Here is a 19,887-nt window from a genome sequence, read left to right as displayed (position 1 = left end):
CTATTTGTGATTTTATCTTTAGAAATTCATATCTCACCTTCTACTGATTGGATTGTTGTCATTTTGGTCTCACATAGCTCAGATAAATATTGCTTATTTTTCTAAACCTGTGTTGAGTCGTTTTGGGGTGTATTCATTGTGTTAGTATGTATGTGTGTTGCACAAATACTTATAAAGTGCCTTTGTAGATAAGCTTGACTGCTCTGTGCCAAGCTACCAAAGGTTGTGCAGAGGTTATCTTATTCTGTATCTAGCTTACCCTGACTAGAGTGGTAGTTCCTGCCTGACCTGGGTGCATACGTCAGCCAACCAGGAATCCCATTTCTAACTATCAGTGGTTGGATGGTGTTCTGTGCTTGTGCCCTTGCCTACGCTCTGCACTGTACACCATAGCAGTGATATTCTGTCGCTCTGCTTACAATGCTCATAACTCACAGGGCAAGATTGCCTGAAATGGACAACGAGGAAAGAGGGAACAACAGACGAAACAGCCCGAGCAGAAATAAAATTCGAAAAAGGTGAATCTGATTTAGGAGGTGAACAGCGGTGGAGATAGTTTAGGAGGCTCTGGGACCTCAGAGGAACTGATCATTGTGGTAGCCATCCTACAGCTTTAGCAGGCATCTGAGAAGGAAAGCTGCACTGTGTCTTGGGCTACAGTCAGTGCAGAGCCTCAGGGCATGCCGCAGGTAGCCACCTTGGCGGCATGGGTCCCCAGGGTAGCATGGCCTGTGATCACCAACCCATCCCCCTCTTCAACCTCTTCTGAACACCCTCATATAAACTCTATTTCTTTTGGCATTTCTTCACATTTAAACATGCATGTGATCTAATTCCAGCCCAGTCAAGCTACAGGCAGCAAAAGGAGGTTGTCGTATGCAAGCTACAACTGAGCCACAACCTGTGGAGAGTATTTTATGGTCAGACATTATTCAACCTAATTCAACCTACCTAAATTGCATTGGAATATTTGTTGGGTGATTCGAAAGCAAGGGGCATATCAACAAGGCACGGCAGTAGAATTATCGCCACTTTAGCGTTCGTTTTTGGACGAAAACCGGCGATAATTCTATCGCCTTATCAGCATGGACACGCTAATGCGTGCATCCACGCCTCGCATCGCTCATGAGATGCGAGGTAGGCATTCCCGTCTGAAATTCAGCGGGAATAATCACTAACTCAGCTTCTCTCTATTAACTAGGAAATCTCTAACCCGTCTAGCGACATTAAAAGTAGCGCAACCAGCTTTATCGCTGGTTCCTTAAGCCCGCTAATTTCCCGACTTAGCTATATGTTGCATGGGAGGTGGATCAAAATGCTAATGCCTTGTTACATCGCTGGTAATCCTGCGATATTTCCTACTTATCGCCACTATTGCCAGGATTTCTATTGCCTCGGTGATGTGCTTTGTAAATATTGCGCTGACCGGGAGATAGAATCCGGCGATAGGCGGCGTTAGGATTTTGCACGCTAAACGCGGCCAGCGATAATTATCGCTGCCGCTTGCTTATATGCCCCCATGTTCCTTTAATGTCTACAACGGAAAGACCACAAGTCACGCTCTGGAGATAATGCACCCAGAGGTGCTCTGAATTTTATACAATTTTCCCTCCAAATTGAATAGAATTTGCATAATGAGGTGTAATAATGCAGCATCAAAGGAAAAAGGAAAACAAACAAAAAGTAAGCCTGGGTGGAGTTCACGGAGTTCCTCAAGCGGCTGAGTGTGTTAGATAAATGCTGTTTGCGATGATTTTCAGTGCCAGATACTTGTCCGCACTGTGCAATCATTGCAAACAGCACCATGCACAGCGCAAGTGGGTGCTGTTTGCTTTCTGCTGCTCGAGTAGATTTTAACTCGAGCGGCAGCTTTCTCAATGCGAATGGACAATTTTGTGAGTGGTCGCATGCATACACGACCACTCGCATTGAGAAATCTGACTGCCCGTGTTGAGAAATCTCGCCAGGAGTTTGGTTTTCCATGCTCACATTCGCCAACTTGACATTGACAAATGCAAGCGTTTTTTAACTCTGTTTGCACAGAGTAACGCGGAGTGCAGAAAACTCTGCAAACTCCCCGAGCAGAGTGGAGTTCACCGTCCAGACTTAACAAAAAGTTCAACACCTCTGCATTAAGCAGGTGGTAAGGAATATATCATCAAGCAACAAACTCTACCCATAGTTGGTTGAAGAACCTCACAAGAATTGGTTAACATCAAATCATATATTCCAACACCAAGCATTACTTCATGAGTACTGAGCAGCCAGTGTTAGATAATCCTCTTCTATCTGGCTCTGATGACCCAAATGCCTCTACTTCACCACAAGGTGCTAGCCAAATCCAAATAACTGAAATACTAACACAAGATCAGTATCACAAGAAGGAGAGTAAAGATACATCCATCATAGAGCTCTCCTCAATGATTGCCCCAGCAGACTGTCTTCGCCTAACACCGGCAATTACAGAATCAAATGTCACCAACTCAACACGAGCAGCTCCACATATCTGCACAATTGAAACAGTAGCACAAGTTCATTATATCTGTATGGAGGCTGACATCTGCAGAAATGCGGCCTATGGGAATACATACCCTGACCTTTCGTATTCTGTTCGCGATCAAATAGAAGGGAAATCATACAGATAACATAGCCAGTTTTTCGCTAAAGGACACAAATACTAAACTGTTAGATGCAATTGAATAAACAATGCCCGGGGAAAACAATTTCAAGACTACTCTCAATCCATCGGCGAATGCAATACTGACATCTATTAATTCCACATTGTTAGCAGCAACCAATGCTTTAACATTGCAATCACATAAACTGGAACTTCAGATAGATTTGAAGCAATCACTGACCAACTCCATAACCAGCAGTGGTAAGAAAATTAACAAATTTAGAAACAAAACTAAGCACATTTACTGCAGGTAATATGTCCATGAATTGTGCATGTGAACCAAGTGTAGGCAACTTCTACTGTCTTCGTGACCTACTTACACTTTTGGTTGATAACTTAAAGAAGGTCAGTGCTTTAAAGACAGTCACCAGAAACACACTACAACGTTCAGCAAATTATTTGATGGATACAACAGAGCATCTATCACTGACAACAAAAACACATCTGAACCAGATAATAAGGGTGGTTCAAAATGTCAGGAAATGAAAGTCTTAGTACATACAAACAGCACTGCAGAGCTAGAGAATTAGGGTGCCTCAGTTCCTCAGGGATTGAGAACTTCAGGCTACACAAACACTATGACATATCCAAACAGGTTCTCCGTATTATGGAAAAATCTCTCGCCATCCCTAGACACCCAATAAACTGCTAAACCCGTAAGAAGGACAAATAAAAAAAACTGAAGAAAAACAAGAATAAGTTAAATATACTTAAAAGCAGACAACCAGTCCCCAAGAAGGAAACCCAGGCGTTACTGGAGAGCTATCTCAGATGAAACTCTTTCCAATATTTCACAATAGTCAGGAAACACAATTACAAAGAAAACCCCAGACGATAGTACAACTAAAAAAAGTACATACTCATGACATATATAATGAATCATTGATCAATATAGCACAACAAATGAGTCTGTTTCACAGGGGGAATAATCATGGCATAAAGACCAGCTACTGACACTGCAAGTTGACTGAGTCAACACACAGAGTTACCTACATGTCAATCAATCAACAATAGTTGCAACAAGTAACCAACAGGATCAACCTGACTGGAAGAGAAACTTATCAGAGATTCCAACAAAACCCTGCCTCACGCAAAGTGAAATAAGTGATCCTGTTGAACAGATGTGACATAATAGTCAAGTAGGTCTCACTAATGTCCAACAAAGAGAATTAAGAATACAGGGGAAAAAAGCTGAACATCGATTTGGCAATGAAACATGCCAACCAATGGTTAAAGCCAATTACTCCCTGGTAAGAAAGGAGTCTCTGGCTGATAGTTTCAGTGGCATCTCTTCCCTCAAGATAAAGAAGGGTTGCCCCACTGCAAATTCAGGCATAAAGAATAAAATGATATTATAACAATGTTAATACCATTTTATTTTCCATCCTCCAGGTTGCCAGCAAACTGACTGAGCGTAGTGGGGCGGGTCAACTTGATGGACAGCAGCAGGAGGAGGAGAAGCGGTGGGCACTGTAAATGCGCATGTAGATTTGGCCGGCTTCCTTAGGTTGGCCAAACCGACATGCATACTTAGATTTCTCTAACCTGAGCTGTGTTGTACTGCTGGGAAGAGAACAGGCTTATGCTCCCTCTCCCAGTGTGCTCACACCAATCTCAGTGCTTCTCTCATGCTGGTAATAGTTTTACCATCATGAGAGCAGTGTCTGGATTGGCCCCTAGCTGTCAGGAGTCTGGGAGCCTGTGCAATGAGCATACCCCCATGGACTTCCGGGACTCGGGGGCATTGAAAAAGGAAAGAGGAGAGCTAGTGTAAGGAGTCTATCTGCTGAGCATACAACGTTGTCCCTCTTCTATGACTCTTATGCCGTTCTGTACCGAAGATCCTCTTCACTGGTGAAATTAATGCTTGCAGGCAGCTGGTGCAATGTGCTTTTACTATCTGCGCGTTCCGCATAGCTCCTCATAGCTTTTGACTAATGCAAAGTGCTGTCCTCCACTGACAGTTGCACTTCCTTCAGGCAAACAGGTAGGAAGTTCTAAAGCTCGAAAGCAAAAGGGAGTTCTCCACCAATGCCTGACAAATCAAATGTCTCACAAAAGCTGAAAAGCTCTGCCTGTACGAGGAGACCCTGGACGTCGAAAACAATTTCTCCGGCTCCCTCTATTCCACTAAATTATTGACGTTTACTTCTGTCTCAGTTCCGGCTTGAGGGATAGTCCCTCGGGCTTGCAGAGTGCATTTAGCCAAGGGATAAAAATGATACTCGCTGTCGTGTTCAAACCTCCTAGGAATGCAGCCATCTACATCTTCTTCACTCTGGAGATTGGACAGTTCTCTCACCTACAACAAACCCAATACTTACATATTTTCTCTCAGACAAACCTCTCTCACAGCATGAAATAGGCGAGTAGACCTCCAAACACTGGAGACGCAGTTACACTTGGGTTCTGAAGGTGCAACATGTTAGAGTGGAAAATAACTTAGAAGATATGTGTAAATACCCTCAGACCTTCCTGCTTGTCACTGCTCACCAACTTTGTCCTGAGAAGCCACCTCAGAAAGCATCCAGTCCCTCCCCTGGACTGAGATTTATTCCACCTATACATTTGGAAGATGCAAATCCAATCTGTGGTGTGAAAACTTTGTGCATCTGACAATCTGTGGTTGCCTTGTCCGATGCGACAGTGAGCTGCTGGCTCTTTAAAAAGTAGGGTTACAGCCCTTGGTGTCTTGGAAAAGTGTTCAGTTTGATTGGTATGTTTCATTTCACGTACAGCTGTCACCAGTGTCACACAGTGCTGGTCTGTTGCAGCCTCCCCTCCCGGGTCGTTAGGCTGTACCGTGCTGAAAACACGCCCCTTGGGCACCGCACCCCCGTGCTGACCCGTTCCACACAGAGTCTGGCTTGCTGACCTGTATTAACACCTTTTTTCCCCCACAAACTTTGCTTTTGTTCTTCAACTTTTATTTTCAAACATCTACTTTTTTCTCCTACTTCAAATGGGGGTTTGGAATGGCAGCGAGCAGAGATTGCACTGGGGCTCTTTATGTACAGGATAGGAATTGTTCAGCTATGAATGTATTATATGGATCTGTCAGATTGCTTCATGTTCTCGAAACACTGTTTTTAGTACTGGAGGTTCCTTAAAAAAAACCTCCATCAGGTGTGTAAGAAGAACGCGTAGACTACAAATCCCAGAATGCTCTAGTTAGGTACATTACTGCACTCTCAAGCTTTCTAGGTTCATGTGTGAGACCTTATCCTTTATTTTTAAATATTTTTTTATTGGTGCATGATTTCAAAATGACAAATATCACATTTCATCTTTCAAGCAATTTGGCAATTAAGCAGATAAAATGCATATATCAAATCATCTAATTCTCATTTACATGTGCCAACTATCAGATTAATATTGCAAGAAAAAAGAGCCTATATTAATTCTGCAAAGGGATAATAAAAAAAATAATCATGCACAATTTTATTAGTTTATTCCATCCCACCCATCCCACCCAGCAGGAGTTAGGCACGCGCACTTATCTTTGGTGTATAGAAAAAACCCAGAAGAATAAATAAATAAATAAATAACATGAAAAAACGATAAATCAGAGAGGGATTTGGGGCCATCTAGTCAGTGGTTCCCAAATTTTTAGGCCTTTCGACCGGGACCATAACCCTCTTTTTTCATAAATAGCTTTTTTCAAAGTTATAGTTAGCCAATAAACAAGATAACCATTGGTGAAAGCCTGGGGGATGGATCTAGCCAGGTTGAAGCCAAACAAAGTTGAAGTACTGCCATACCTATAAAAAACAATTTTTCTCCCGCCTTACCTTGCAATTCCTGGTCCACACCAAGTCCAACCAGGGATGGAGAAAGAGAAGCATCACTCCCTAGCACCTCCTTAAAAAAGTTTGAAATCTCTTGTTTCAGATTGTTGAGCGCATCGCAGGAGGCAAACATGTGGTTTAGATCCACCTGATATAGTGAGCACCTGGGGCATAGAGTCCCTCTCCCTGTCCCCCATTTAGCAATCTTTTTTTGGGAGTATAATAAAGTGAGAAGCAGGATTTATAACACTGAGCTTGGAGCCGCGCCGGAATTAACAGTCTTTGTGCTAACTCAGTTGAATAGAAAAATAGGTCTTCAGAAATTCCTATCTCCTCTTTCCATTTTTTGGCTCGTGCATTCAAATCAAACGTAAATTAATGAATTAAAAGAATTATACACAGCACCAATAGATAGTGGTCCACTCTTTCTCAGGTTGTCTATGATAAGGGTATTAACAAATACTGATGCGCCACTACCTTTTTTACTTAGAAAATCACGTATTTGGAGGTACTTATATAGGTCCCTCAGATCTAATGTATACCACTCCTTGAGATTTTGAAAAGAAACTACATCAGTTAAAGAATAAAAATCGCCGGGCTTGGATAGACCTTTGTCTTGCCACTTTTTGATTATTAGATATTTAAAGATTCCCGGCAGGTTAGGATTATTATAAATCAGTGTGTAATAATTCAGACAACTCAATCCTACCATTTTATGAAGTAATTTCATAATTCTATAACCCCCGACCAGCGTCTTGAAACGTACCTTCTTATAATGGGAATCGTTCAGGAATCTCCAAACCCATCCCCATGCGTCTTTGCCCATTATAAGTTTGATAGGTGAAGGTATGTCCTCTGGAGGGTTATCTATTGGCTTATCAGTAATAAGAGTACAAAAGAGTAGTTGCCCAATAATAAAATCTTATATTTGGTAGAGCCAGCCCTCCCCTTTCTTTTGGCAGAGAAAGATATTTATATGCTCTTCTTGGCTTTTCATATGCCCAGATAAAGCGAGAAAACAAATCTTCAATTTTTGCAGACAGATGGTACTACATTCTAGCGGGATTGCCCTTAAAAAAGACAGAAATTTGGGTATAAAAGCATTTTAATTATATTACATCTGCCTATTATCGATAAATGTAAAATATGTAATCTTACTAACTCAGTTTTGGTTTTGGCTATCGAGAGGTCGATATTACCATCCACAATATTTTCTACACTGGCCATAATATCTACTCCAAGATATGTAGCCTTTTCAACCTGTCTAGTATCATTGCCCATTCTAACATTCCTACAGATGATTTGAGTTTTAGTTCTATTAAGGGAATATCCTGATAATTGTCTGAATCTTGCCGTCTCTGCTTCAACCTCAACCATAAATGTTCCAGGATTAGAAGTTACCAAACCATTATCGTCGGCATAAGCCAACACTTTAGTTTCCCAACCATGGGAAATGATGGGGCTAATATTTCGATTAGCCTCCAGCTGTCGTAGAAAGGGATCTATATATATTGCAAACAGGAGAGGCGAGCTCGGGCATCCCTGTCGGGTACCTCTAGTTATTTTAAATTAATCTTTAAGGGCTCCATTTAAAAATAATCTTGCGGTAGGCTGAGAATGGAGCACCTTGATTGCCTGTATAAATCCCTGGCCTATTCCGATCCTTGACAGGGTCTCCTATAAGAAAGGCCAGGAAACCCTGTCAAAGACCTTTTTGGCATCAAGTAGAATAAGTGCTTCTAGATGCCTAGAAATTGGCGGCATCAAAGAGTGAGATAGTTCTTCTAATGTGATCTGTGGTGCCACGTCCTGGGATAAATCCATGTTGTCTGGGTGATACTACTTTATGGATTACCCCAGGTACACGAACAGCCAACATTTTAGAATAAATCTTGCTATCAGCGTTTATCAGAGTTATAGGACGATAGGAGGCAGGGACTAATGCTGTTTTGTGCTTTTTCAAGAAAACTATTATTTTTGGTTGAGACTACGATTCAGGTGGGCTTCCCCCCCTTAAATACATGTGCAAATAGTTGATGCATACCCTCTTTCAGCTCGGTCGAAAATTTGTTGTACAATTCTAATGTGATACTATTTAAGGCAGTAGCTTCACCACTAGGGGGACTATTAATGCATAATAAAGATTCGACCAACTGGGGGGCTCCTCAAGTAGTAACTTATCTTCTTGAGATAATTCCACCACTGGAATTTGATTAAGATATATTTAAGTGAACAGAGGTGGTCTCATGATATAAGTCTTGATAATATACATAGAACACCATCCGAATTCCCTCCGGATCTGAAATTTGGCCTTGTGTGGAATCATTAACTGCTACAATAATGTTCCGTGTAGCTTTTTGTCTTGTCCTAATCACTAGGTGGTGTCCGACCTGCTCACTACATTCGTATGCTTCCTCCCTCCATACAGCTAACCTATCTGCAGCCCTTTTAGCTATTATCTCCATAATGGACGACTTAGCTACCAGTATTTTTGCAAGTGCGTCTGCAGGAGCACACCCATCCTGGAGAACTATAATCAAGCCTTCTTCTGCGATAGCCAATCAATTTCGCAAGTCATTTAGCAGTTGACGTTGTTCTTTGTTCAGGGATAGCGAAAAGCTAAGTGTCTCTCCTCGTATCGCTGCTTTAAATGCATCCCACACTACTTCGATCCCTGTACTCCCTAAATTTTCCTTAATAAATTGGGGCATCCATAGCCTCGTGTGTTTGCAATATTCGTTATTTAGAAGTAAAGATCGTTAAAAAGTCCAGCTAGTCATACCTCTATTTCCCAATATTGCTCCTGTGTGAGACCTCATCCAGTTCAGAAGTTTTTGAATTTTGCAACTAGTAATCCTGTTTTTATAATGGAATTGTGTGGTATACAAGTATCAGAATGCAAACTATAAAAACGGGACATGACCTACTCACAGATGAAAACTAGAAACTCTATTTTGTGTCCTGTTGGAAACCTGCTTAGAGGTTTCAATGGTTCTGTCTGGGGTTTGTATGTTGCATTGTCTGCTGGACAGGGTCATGCACTGGATAGTGTTTCTAAGTATAGCGACAAGCAAAGTCTGGTAAATGAACTAATTTTCACCCCTACTATATTTCAGGTGGTAGATGCGACACACTAAACAGGTTGAATATCTTCTGCTTACTGCGGCACATTTCATCCTTAAGAAACTCCTAACCAGAGGAGTTTCCTGGAATGCACTTAAAATAATTTCACTTTATCCCAAGGATAGAATCAGCAATAGTAACCTGGAGGACTCATGCACACGTGGTCTGTGTTCTCAGAGAGAAATTCCTTTTTGCACAGCGGGGCATTGAAATCCGACCTAAGGAGTTAGAGAGGTACCCATGTATTTTATTCGATGCCATGGCGACAGATAGCACTAAACTGATTACAAAAAGCATCCTTAAGGGTGCAAACAGTGCATGCAAGCCCCAAACACATAGTAACCCCATGTTTGGATAGAGAGATCTTAAAATACATAATCAAAGGAACTACAAAACTGTCACTCAAACACCGCAGAAACTCAGACTGGGACTAGTTTGCCTCCACATTAACCTCCAGAAATACAATTTACTCCTAACGTTGCCAAACAGAATAGTGGGGTCACCCTCATCAAGCTGCTGCCAACTCATAGTAATATTGTGGAATGTGGCCAGTCTCAAGCATGTGCTTACCCACACTGATGCCCTGAACCTCATAAAAACTGGTAATACAGTCTGTGTTCAGGAAATATAAGTAGTTAAACCTCACCCAATTGAAGGATATCTCAAAAGACACTGGCCCGCTATTAAAACACACAATTTATGCATCCACAGGCATTAATATAGTAACAACCACACCAGCTGTAGAAAACACTTTGCTCCAAGCAATAACAATGGATGTTAAATAGGAGGTACTACCAAATCAATATTAATCAATGTATACTTAAATTTGCATAGGACAAATAGAAAAACAATTGTAGAAGGCTTCTGCAGAGCATTAGTGAATGACTTAATCTGCAGAGTCGCGACATATAAGATCATATTGACAGGAGCTTGTCATCTCATTAACCTTGGCAGTCAATTAGACAACATGTGTAGCACGCTATTTGGGGGTCTGGCTCCTCTTACTCGAAATGTGCACAACTGTCCGCAGACTTATAACCCCAAATCCTTACAAGCCCTCCGCATATGCAAGAGACCAATTCCAAAATGTCCTCATTCATTTAGGGGTTTTTCAACACTGGGCTATACTTTTGCAAGCGAACTTCTTACTGAGGCATGTAAAGATTTCACCATAATTCAACACTTCGAAAGTTACTGCCTCCCACTGATAATGTACTTTCAACTCAATTATTAAATAGCAGAATAGTTAAAGTACTTGGGAAATTAGGAGGGGGAAGAAAAACGTAATAATAAAGAGGTTAAAATGGAGCAAGGTCTCGACGGATCGCTTCATTAAGTGGCAGAAAATTATTCTTAAAAGAAACCCATCCTGTCAGTCAATGGCGGACAACAACATATTTTTAATTGGGTCACAATGGCAGACTTACTATATTGATTTCAGGGGGAAATGTAACTGGAAAACAATGGCCAGGCAGAAGACAAAGCCTGGGATAAATCCATTGTGTAGAATTGCAGTAAGAACTTATATTAAGGGCAAATTGAAAAAGGCCGCCAACCTCCATCTAAAATGCTCAAGTAGGTCATACCGTATACCCATTGAGCAGAAAAGGACAAATAAATGGAAGCACTATGGCTATGAGTATATACCCGGTTAGTTCACAATAACCAGGCAGAGTCCAACCAGAACATCAATTTCCTAAATAACAAAACATTCACCGGAGTGAATGGCGACCCCCCAAGCAAAGGGGATCAAGCTGATTCAGGGGTCTACACAGAAAAAAAGTGCACATGTAGCTACTAGTCTCCATAATACCTGCCTGGAGACCCAAAGCCATGACACCCTTTCGAGACTGCTCTTAAAAGAATATTAATGTCGAGCAGAGGTGATGGTGCGCCTGGCCCCAGTGATTTAATCAGGTCACTTTTTGAAGCCAATACAGACTTTTGGGTGAACCTGCTAACCTCATTTTACCAGAAATCCTAGTTGAATGCTCAAGTGTTGCTGTCATGGGTGGGTCCATTTTTTTCTCAATTACAAAAAGATCAATAACACAGACTCCGCAAACTGTCGGTTAATTGCCATTTTAGATGTTGAGGGAAAAGAGTACCCCAAAATGTTATTAAGGGAACCTGGAGACCGGGCATATAGAGCGAATTGACACTTTAACCAAACAGGCTTCAGACAAAAATAATCCACCCTGGATAATATTGTTGCTCTGACCTACACAGCATACCACATTTCTCAGCTCTCTCTACCTCTTCTCTGTGCATGTTTTGTAGACTACTCTGCAGCTTTTGATGGTGTGGACCGATATATACAATGGACTAAGTTAATAAAATGGGGCATATCACATGCTCTACCCAATGCAGTTATCTCTCTATATTAGGACACTTGGGTACATATCATACTAGGACATAGTCACAAAGTTAGAGATCGAATTGACACTAACTGTAAGCTTCAACAAGGATATGTCCTATAATCCCCATATTGTTCAATCTCTACACAGCCAAGAACAGATTGCCCCCTACAATGAGGCCTTATAGGCTGCAGATCATTCAATATATGCACACAAACTGATCATTCTAGAGCAGACAACAATTGGCATGCAGTGTGCATGGGATGAATTAAATATGATTTAATGAACAAACTAGTGTCCAATGTGACCAAAATCAAGGTAAAGGTCTTTGAGAAGAGCAAGATTAAACCTAAGCAAAATTGGAGGAATAGGATTACTATTTGATCACATATGCAAAAACAGACATACATAAAATTGCCATAGAAGAGATATTTAACACAGAGGCCAAAACCTGGTCCTCAAACTGCACTGAGGTCAAAACCCGGTCCTCAAACTTAGCCACTGCAATTAAAGATTTAGGGATGATCAAGTGCAATTTAGATCTATGGCTAACCAAGAACAATTTATTGAGCAGGGATCTCTCTTCTCCGACTATTAAAACTATTTTTAAAAATTTGAATCAAGCGTCTATTTTAAACCAATTCTTTTAAATCATATGAAGAAAATCTAACTCAAGCTTGTATACGAGAGGCACTCAGCAGGGCCTTCATACATCAAATTCATTGCCCTGACAATTATTGAGTACAGGGTCAACTGGAAGAATTCATCTACAGTTATCATGCAATGCAATCTCTGCAAGAATACATTTTACATCTACATTGCTGCTGCCCTGAATCTTAAAGAGACACCATTCTTTACTCAAACCAGTGTTCTTAAAACATGGGATATCACTTTGCAAGAAGGCCCTGGAGTTTTGTCTTAATACTGGCAACCCTGTGGAACTAACTCAGTTCAGCAAATACACAATTAAAACGCTGAAAAACCTTAGCTGATCCCTTCCTCTTGTAAAACAATACAAGCTGTGAAAGTGAGTTTATGCTAAGGAGTTCTCTTTGAAGTCATCTTCTAAACCCTTTGAAAGGCACAGAGGTTTAGAACCATTACCCATGCCTAGGACACACCCTGGATGAAGTCCTCTTCATAATCCTTTGACGTACTAAGAACAGCTGAACAGGGATTTAGTTTCCTTAAACATAGGCTACTGAAGGATAGCCATGCTGATTAAAAAGTAGTTTGATGTTGATGATTTTAAAAGTTTTACTGTTTGACTTTTTCACTGACTTTTATTTGAGTTCTAAAATAAAAATCACGAAATGTTATATATTGTACTGTTCCTTTTAGATTTGAATGTATGTAATGGAACGATTTTAAGTGACTGAAAAATTAACATTCAAATTCAAACGTAATGAGAAAAGGAGTCACCTCCATTAAACAGATTCATTTTCCAAGTTGAAATCATGTTTTTAATGCAGTAGGTCTAAAATTCAACTGTTCAAATATATAAAGATTAACCATTTGACACCCTCTAGACAGTTTTATTTAAATGTAAATATCTCAATATAAGAAATTCGGTTATTCGTTGAGAGGGTGGAAACTGCACTCACATATTATACACAGTCCTTATTAGGGTGAACTACAAAAGTCACTAAATTCACCTATGCTTGCCCCTCTGTTAGCTTAGCACAAAGCAGTCAGGCTTAACTGAGAGGCAATGTGTAATGCATGTATGCAGCATTCCAACATTAACAATGTGACAGTACAAGAAAAATCCCAACCAATATAGAAAAACAGAGTGCAGTTTTATAAATAAAATGATGCCAAAAGGACAAAATTCCAATGAGTAGAACCAGAGATATGATTTTTTAAAAGTACTAGGTGAAAATAGTGCCAGAAAGCACAAAGCGCCACTCGCAGTTATTAGGTTGTGCTGGACCGGGTGATGTCACAAGTTCTGGCGGATCACATTGGAGCAGGGTCGAATAGAAGAACTAGGTTCGTCCCACTGAAGTTACCTTCTCAAGCCATTGCGGGGAGCTGCCCTTCATGTTGGCGGGGGCAGCAAGGAGGTCGGCATGACGAGCCGGTTAGGCTTTGTGGACAGTCACTCTTGCAATATAATAGCCGGTTGTCATTTGAGTTTTGCATTGACCCTTGATGCTGGCTGTCATTGTCAGCGAAAAGTGGAAGTCTAGCTGGAGCTTCACATTGGCGGACACCGGGGGAAGTCGCTGTCAATGCAAACTGCAAGTCCTGCTGGAGCTTTGCCTTGGCATTCGACATGGGCAGCATTTTTTCGGCATGCAGATATCATGAGGAGCCCAAAGCCTCTGTATCTTCACCTTGAGTTCAGGTGGAGTACAGTCTGATGCCAGTCAAGGGCTCAGGAGTTGGGAGCACCTTCGGGGCATAAGAGGCTTGAAAACACCATGGACTACAGGAACGCTTGAGACCGCATGATCAAAAGAGTTCTCACAAAAACTGGAAAAGAACTGCAAGAGCAGCATAAGGGTATGAATGGATGTGGTCAGCCTCCCTCTTGCTGGCATGCTAACTGAACAAAGTGGGGGCTATTAATCACAAGGATATTCGCAAACCAGGAATTTTAAGACACCAAACTCACATTTTGACTAAGGCCATACCCATCTCAGACGTTTTAATGCACCAAATGCATGAACAGTGCATGGGTCTAGACCTTCCCTTAATTTTTCCAATGTATAGCCACTCACTAACTTAGCATGATATTAAAAGTGCTGTAAGCAGTGCTTCATGTGTAGTAAAACAAGTGCCGGGGCCCTCGTCAGGTGGCCACTGGAGCCGGCACCACCCGTTTCCCCTGCCCTTGCCAGCACTGCCAAAATAAAACTATTAACAATCACACTCCTAAAAGTGTGACAAGTCAGACTATACCAGGCCCCAAAAGCTGTAAGAACACCCTGGGCGGCAGGTAGTAATCATTTCTAAAGTATAATAATCAATAAACATCTGTTGTTGTGCTCATCTCTAAATTAGACACCATGTGTCAGACTGTTATTTGTACAAATGTTGACAATTAAGTGCCTGTGCCAAGCAGCGGAACCCACCGGCTCTTATTAAGCACTGGCTGTAAGCATTCTTCTATTAAGATGCTTGCATAGCGGTGCATGCAAAAAATAAAGCATATGCATGCCATATTCGCCAGTGCTTAAAGTGAACCACTGAAACTGAGGTAATGAAGCTGGCACCCCAGGAGCGGCTCTCATCAACAAATGAATAATTCTCTAGATGTTGCATATCCTTTTCACTACATAGTCTTCACCCCATGGCTGCAACGAATAGTTCTCAAACCATCTGGCCCCAGAACTTAATGAGCTAGTTCCATTGGAGCAGGAGAAGTGAATTAGTCAATGCATTGTTTGTACTGATGGTTATAGGTGGTGGTTGCAGGTAGTGGGCACCGGAAATATTTTTTGGGCACAGGTTTCTCCATCATCAGACTGTGTGCGACCTCATTCGGACATCAGACTTGCACCCAAACTAAGATAAGGAATGTCTGAATAGGGAGAAAAAAAGTGGACGAGAAAGATCTGAAAACAGTGGTAAAGGCAGAAAGCAGGGGTGATAAAGAACCTACACGATTGAGATAGAGAGAGAAAGTGTAGGGTAGTGTAAGAAAGTGGAATCAAGGCGAAATTGACTTGGTACTTGGCAGCTTTAGCATTTGACAACAGCTCTTAACAAAAACCTTTAACCCCACACTTTTTATTATTATTATTTTTTAGGCATCAAGCATTGGGAAGAGGAATACCTAAGTTTGCTAAGGAATCTGTCTCCAATGCAGAGAAGGGTGATATATTTTATTTTTACACAGTTAGATAAACTATCCTTCTGGATTGTCCCAATTACCTAAACCTCAGCGGGGCATAGTCTCAAGAACGTGTGATAACCATCGCAAAAGTAACAACGCAACTTCCAACATCGCAGTCCATCGCTGGAAAATTACGCTGTGTTAACAAAGCACTCTCAACATGGCCGTACAATGCAATAGTCTCCAGATAACACATCTAATGTCCGCGTTAAAACCAACGCCACGCCACAAAAATGCGAAACGCGAACACAAAAAATTCTGCGAGGAGGCCAATTGCGGTAGAAAAAGCAGCGTAAACCAGAGACAGGCCCACAAATCCCACACGTCTGGTAGGAAAATGCACTATAAAAGCTACAAATACAACACACCAGAAACAATCCAAAGTGCGTAGCAACATGGATGCACCCTGACCAAGAGCAGAGGCTGGCGCGAACCTTTCAGCCCCCACAGACCACCAGCAAGGATCAACGGGGTCGGTGAAGGCCAGGGAGAAGAGGGAAAGGAAGACGGAGTGCGGTCCACAGGAAAACAAGATCAGCGCGACGGAGGTGACAGAACACTACCATCAACTGGCCCACAATTAGACTACCGGGAATGCAGTTGGAGTGTCGAGCAGGCCAATGAAGGAGGCCAAGAGGCACTGGCATGATGTGAAAATCTAAACCAGGCACAAAGCCGCTGCCAACAGGAAGGCAGCAACGGTGACAGGAGGCAGGAGTCCTTCGCCACAGGAGGAGCTGGAGGAAACGGAGTCCGCAGTCATCTGTATGGAGACAGTGCAAGGAGTCAGGAATGCGGACACAGCTTGGGAGTATCTGGCACAACATCAACAGGGTGAGTAACGATCAGGGACTGGGGGAACGGGGGGAGATGGGCACAATGGCACACATTCACAATTAAGTACAGCACAGTGCACACCCACAATGACCCAGGATCATGTCCATGTTCCCCGTTGCATACTCCAGCACACACACACACAGCAAGAACATCACATTGACGACAATGTGGTACAATGCACAAACACAACTCTGCATAACAGAGGACACAACTGGGTCCGCACACGTGCAGAAACAGGCCTACTACTTCTGACAGCTGGAAACTGTGAAATGGAAATGTACACATACTACCTCACATCCGTCATGTAGTCCAAACGTACACGTCCCGCATCGAAATCCTGCACCTCCCAAACAGTCACAATGTACATTGTCTGACAGTCTGCATGTAAACAAGATCAATGCGCCAACATACATGACAACACAATGTCACCATGCATCTCCCCTTCACATTGCAGAGGGACACACAACACCTCCAGCAGAGCAGGGAAGACCACACATCAGTGATGCCGGGGAGGACCACCCCACCTTTGACACAGACGCCCTGCAACAGCCCATGGACATCCCACACAACCCACCACCAGGACCAGGGCAGCCAAGCTACGTAGAGGAAAACACAGACCCTGCAACAGACCACACAGCAGGAAGCACCCGCAAGCACCGCTGGCTCACAACACTTCACCAACCCACACATGGCACCCCAATGCCAGGGTCAGAACGCCAAAAGGAGGTGGCCGAACAGTTGCGGGTGGGGTCCAAACCCATGGAAGGTCAACTAGATCACAGAGCTGGGTATTTATTATCCTTCAGGGACCACCTACACCCCACAGAGGAGAGCCACACTGTCATTGACACATTCAGATGCACATACCCAGTATATAACTACGCCCATGGGCACGCAAACATCAGCCACAAACCTACGTTGGTTTTGCGTACGACAGCCAGGTCCACTCCCCTTACGAATTGAGTGGTTATCGACAAAGCTACATCTTCAAGCTCCAACCCGCTGCCTGCGGTGACATGGTTGCATTCGCTGTACACAGCACATAGTAATGTGGTAGGGCCCGGGGCCCTCATGCATACAACAAGACCACAGGGACAGACGTAGATATCATGTCAAACTGGCTACGGGCACGTGCACCCAGATGTACATTGATGCCTGTGCTGGATGCATGTGGGGTGAGTGTAAGCCAGCCCGCACAGAGTGTTTGGTGCTGGCAACAACCTGAACAGTGGACACCAGTGCAATAGAAACATAGAAACCTACATAACAGAGTATACTGCTGAGCAACATGGAGGGAGCCGGAGCAAGTACAGAGGTCACCCAACATACAAACAGAAGTGTCTGTGAGTTGCAGTTCACTGAGGTAGGGGCACTAATGCTGAGCACGCTCATGTGAAGAAAATGTCTTGTATTGTGTCCCTTAGGGATATTCCTGATGCAGACGTAGTGGGGTGTGTTAGACCTGCATCACCTTCCACATCAACATCCCAGGTCTCCTACACTGTCTGAGGTGACATTGCTGCGCAACCTCTCCATGGGTTGAGGTGCACTGAGTTAGTGGCACCTGGAGTGCTGAGCAGGGTAACAGGCAGATGATGGCATCCACGACAGGTGCGAGCAACTGCATTAGTCTGTCTGTACCACTATTTCGATATTTCGACTCTGGCAGATGGCGGTTGGAGGTGGTCTTGGCGATGGTGGCATGTGCCTCCTGCTGTGATGGGACGTCCGGGCCAGTCTGGACTCGATTTGATGTGTGAGCCCTGGTGGGCAGCATTTGTGGCAGTGGACAGCGCAGGGCCACAGACACATGGCTTTGATGACCCCAAGATCATCGCCTCGGAGGCCATCCAATATCTCAGAAGAAGGGGTCCCGGACCTGACCAGCACAGAGATAGTGGCCCTGGATGCACAGCGGCAAGCACAGGTACCCCGCCACGGGACAGTGACTTGCGGTCTACTGAGGTATGGCCACGCGTACTCAGCGGTTCCGCGTCAAGGTCCAAGGGAAATGGGACAGAGGGTAGCGGGGGACAGTGGAAGGCGCCCTCCAGGGCATGATACAGAGGTTTGATCTTATCCGGAAACAGCAAATGGGGGAGTGGAAAGTGACAGCCTTGTTGCCACCAACAATTCGGTGTCAGTTGCATGAAGATGAAAACTACCCCCAGTCCATAGACTCAGATGCCACAAATGTTCGACCAGCGAGAGTCCATGAATTTCGGAGAACAGATTTAGTGGTACCGGGGCTGAGAGGGTATGCAGTCTACGATGATGCCGGTACACTGATATGAACTCCGCCATTGCTAAATCAGGACTATGTGACCTACTGGACCACAGTGTAGGCCAGAGGCAGCGGTCAGCAGTAGGCCACAGCCACGTGTCATAGGCTCATGATGCACGAGTTAGTGACACCAGGGCAGTTGTCCGTAGTTTCCGATCACCTCGGTAACGATGATCCTTTTCTCCTCCCAAATGCAACACAGCATCCTCTTACGCCTCTCCTTGCGTGCATTGATATGTACTCTGCCTTTGAATCATCGATGTACAGTTCCAATTCTGTGACCTACTTGAGCGCAGCGTAGGCCGCGGGCAGTATTCCGAGTGGGCCCACAAGCACGTGTGGTTCTGATGCTAAGCACAGACTTGATGGCACCACATCGAAGGGAGTATAGTGATTTCAAGTCAGCCATAAACATTGTCCTTTGCCATGGTGTAATCAAGACTCTGTTCCAAATGTGTGACCTACTAATCCGCTGTGTCTGCCGGTAGCGTACGTAAATGAGAAAAGAATCCTGCGTGCCTCGCTCGCGGAGGCCATGATGGTTGTAGCAGGTTGCCAGGGTCGTGGGAATCGGGCTTGGAGCATGCACCGGGATGTGGTGGGCTCTCTTTGACACCCGCCGGTGTCAACAGGTGGGCATTGAGGCCTGGGTGTGCAGGGGCGGCTCAGACAGGGTTGGGGACCAGTGTCCTGGGGTGCAGCAAGCACACAGAAACGCAGGCAACCTCGCTCACGGCGACAGCATCGGCCTTGTGGCGGGGTGAGGGGTGCCGCTCTGGCAGAGATATTGGGCATTCCGGAAGAGGACCATTCCCAGAGTTACGTGCCTTTTATTCACACCCCTACGCTGGCCTGGCGTACGCCGGGCCAGCCCACTCCGCTCACTCTTATGGGGGGAACGTACAAGCTACAGTCCAGTGATCTTCCCCACTGGCTGGGGTGACATGGGTGCGTCCACTGTCCACTACACTTCAGTC

This window comes from Lissotriton helveticus, chromosome 11 (genome assembly GCF_964261635.1).
Source record: "Lissotriton helveticus chromosome 11, aLisHel1.1, whole genome shotgun sequence".
In the NCBI taxonomy this organism is placed as follows: Eukaryota; Metazoa; Chordata; class Amphibia; order Caudata; family Salamandridae; genus Lissotriton; species Lissotriton helveticus.
This window is presented reverse-complemented; position numbering follows the sequence as displayed.